Raw genomic sequence first — 3,433 nt, 5'->3', positions numbered from 1 at the left:
CCCAGCGACGCAGAGGTCGCGCGGGGGCGTAGTCGGCCTGGCCGTATCGGCGTCGCCCTCCAGCGTAGTCCCTACACCCGGCTCTTGCCCGTCCTCAAAGGGATGCCCGAGCGGCTTTTCCTCCCAGGGCTGTTCCCCCGCCTGGCGGGAACACGGGGGGGTGCGCAGGGCAGCGTTCTGCCGTACTCCCTTCACCTCTCGCCCCATTCAAATCGCTCCCTTCTCCATCTTCCCTCGCTCGGGGGGCGTTTCGCTCTCTCGCTCTCCCTCTCCCTTCCGAGCCGCCTCGGAGGACGACGTACGAGGAGCGGAAGGCGATGGCGAGTCGGGTGGGGGCACACCGCGCAGTGAGAACCCCCCCTCGCCTGCCTCCACAGCTCTGTCATCCCCCCCACTAACGTAGGGGCTCGGGAAAGACTAGTGGCGCGGAGCTCGGCAGCGGCGTGGAAACGCCACCCACCGCCGCCGCTCTCGCTGGTGCCCGCCGCGGAGGCCGCCCTTCGGGCGATGCGTGGCACGGACCTCCGCGGGCAGGGCTGCGCATCTGGAACTTCGAAAAGGGCCGCCCTTGCTAACACTGTGCTTCCCCACGCGGGAGCGATTCGGACGGCTGGCCCCCACGCCGGGGTGGGTGGGCGCCCCGCCGTTCGCCCGCGTGGGTCGTCAGACCACTGTTCATCGTTCGGTGCGATTCAAACTTCCCACAGCTCGGCCGCCTCCGTCCTCGAACGGGAGGTGACGGCCGGCGTGCGCGCCCAAAGATAGGTGGTGGAAGCCCGGGGGTACAGGAGGAAGGGACACCGCTCACCGTAAACCGACGCGAGCTCCAAAGCCCGGGTCGAGCGAGCAGCACCACCTCCCCACCCGGGAGCGCCGTGCCAGATCGATCGGAGGATAAGACCGCTCTGAGAGGACATGGACGAGAGGGGCGTCCGCCTTCCGGAGCCCCCCCTTTCGGACGAGGACTCCGGATTTGCCCCCCGAAAGCCATCACCTCCAGAGAACCAGGGACCGCCGAGGGAGGGTCTGGTCAGGCTTGGGTACCCCAGCATTGCCTCTCTCGCTTGGGATGCACGATCGGCAAAAGTCCCTCTCGGAGCTGTGGAAGTTCGGTCTCAGCCGGAGTGCGCAACTTCCAGACGAGAGGGACCACATGCCAAGTCGCCTACCCAAGTCGGGGAACCAGAGAAACAACTGCTTTCTATCGGGGTAGAGAGACGACACTCTCTCAAGTACATTCTGCCAGAGGTGCGCATTCCTATGTATTTGCATTGCGGGACAACGTCCCCACTTTAAGGGGACGAAGTCGGAACTGTACCCGGCCTCAAGTCACTGTAGGGCGGATGCGGCACCTAGAAAATTCCTCATTCCGGTTCTTTTTCACTTAGTCGTTTTTTTTTTTGGCAAGAATGTACCCCAGGATGGCCAAAAAGCCAAAGCCAGGGACTGAGAACCATCGAGCATGCTCTGAGGGGACATAGTCAGAGGGGGCGTCCGCCTTCCAGAGCCCTCCTTCCCACGAGGACTCCAGATTTGCCCCCCCCCCCCTGACAACAGCCATCGCCTCCAGAGAACCAGGGACCACCGAGGGAGGGTCTGGTCGAAGCTCAGGTACCCAGGATAGCTTCTCCGGCTTGGGCATGGACCGCCAGACAAAGCCGCGGACCATGAACCATCCAGCCTGCTCTGAGGGGACATAGTCAGAGGGGGCGTCCGCCTTCAAGAGCCCTCCTTCCCACGAGGACTCCAGATTTGCCCCCCTGACAGCCATCACCTCCAGAGAACCAGGGACCGCCGAGGGAGGGTCTGGTCAAAGCTCACGTACCCCAGGACAGCTTCTCCGGCTTGGGCACAGACCGCCAGACAAAGCCGCGGACCATGAACCATCCAGCCGGCTCTGAGGGGACATGGTCAGAAGGGGCGTCCGCCTTCTAGAGCCCAAACTCGGCCACGGACTCCAGATTTGCCCCCCTGAATGCCATCACCCTTCAGAAGACCAGGGACCACCGAGGGAGGGTCTGGTCAGGCTCAGGTACCCCAGGATCGCCTCTCTCACTTGGGACGCACGACCAGCAAAAGTCCCTCCTGGAGCCGTGGAAGTTCAGTCTCGGCCGTATTTTGCAACTTCCACGACAAGAGGGACCACCTTCTAAGTCGCCTACCCGAGCCAGAGAACCATAGGAACAACCGCCATACATCGGGGTAGAGAGAGCCCACTCTCTCCTATATTCTCCCGCAGGTGCGCATTACTATGTATTTGCATTGCGGGACAATGTACTTCAATGAGCGGGACAAAGTCGGAAATGTATCCGACCTCCTGGAACTGTGCGGCTGCTACAGCAGTCAGAAATTCCCCATTCCGGTTCTTTTTCACTTGGATTTTTTTTTTTGCAATTTTTTGCCTAAAACGTATTCCTCCAACATGTACTAGCTCATGACACTTGAAATTTTTGAGCCAATTGATAATAACAGCTTTTTAGAGCTCAAAAACAAAAAAAATTTGAGCGAACAAAAAATGTTCGAAAATGACCTCAGCTCCTGGAACTGTTTTCGGTACACCTCCAGAGAGGCTCCCCTGCCTGGAAGTCTGTCACTGCTCAGCTCGAAATTTTTCTAAGTCCCAAAATTCGGTTTTTCATCCAAAATTCAACTTTCTGCCCAGGATCCACAAACTTTAAACCCAGTTGGGGGACCCTCCCTGGGGGCCCTACAACATACTGAAGCCCCCCTGTGGTGGAAGTAGGGGAATTTACTTATTTTTACACAAAATCACAAAATTCCATTTTTTGTTCGCAAAACACTTTTTTGTCCTCAAGAAACTTTTTTGTCCTCAAAACACTTTTTTGTCCTCGAGAAACTTTTTTGTCCTCAAGAAACTTTTTTGTCCTCAAAACACTTTTTTGTCCTCAAAACTCAATTTCTTCCATAATTCGACTTTCCCCCAAAAAACCACACATTCTACCCTCATGGGAGGCACTCTCCCTCGGGTCCCCACATCATATTGACGCCCCAGAGCGGTGGGAGAAGGGGAAATCTGATTTTTGCACAAAAATCCAAAAATCGCTCTAAGTCCAAAAATCCTGAAAATTTTTCTAAGTCCCAACGGTACTTTCTGAAAAGTGTACCCAGGCCCCTGGAAGCCTCCTAGGTACACCTCCTGAGACTCCCCCCTTCCTGGAAGTCTGACACATCTCGAAATTTTTCTAAGTCCCAAAAACTGGTTTTTGCTCCATAATTCGACTTTCCCCCCAAAAGCCACACATTCTACCCTCATGGGAGGCACTCTCCCTCGGGTCCCCACATCATATTGACGCCCCAGAGCGGTGGGAGAAGGGGAAATTCGATTTTTGATCAAAAATCCAAAAATCGCTCTAAGTCCAAAAATCCTGAAAATTTTTCTAAGTCCCAACGGTACTTTCTGAAAAGTGTACCC

The sequence above is a fragment of the Dendrobates tinctorius genome, unplaced genomic scaffold, assembly GCF_039654945.1.
Source record: "Dendrobates tinctorius isolate UK_male_01 unplaced genomic scaffold, ASM3965494v1 ptg000753l, whole genome shotgun sequence".
Lineage (NCBI taxonomy): Eukaryota > Metazoa > Chordata > Amphibia > Anura > Dendrobatidae > Dendrobates > Dendrobates tinctorius.
Note: the sequence above shows the minus strand (reverse complement) of the source record.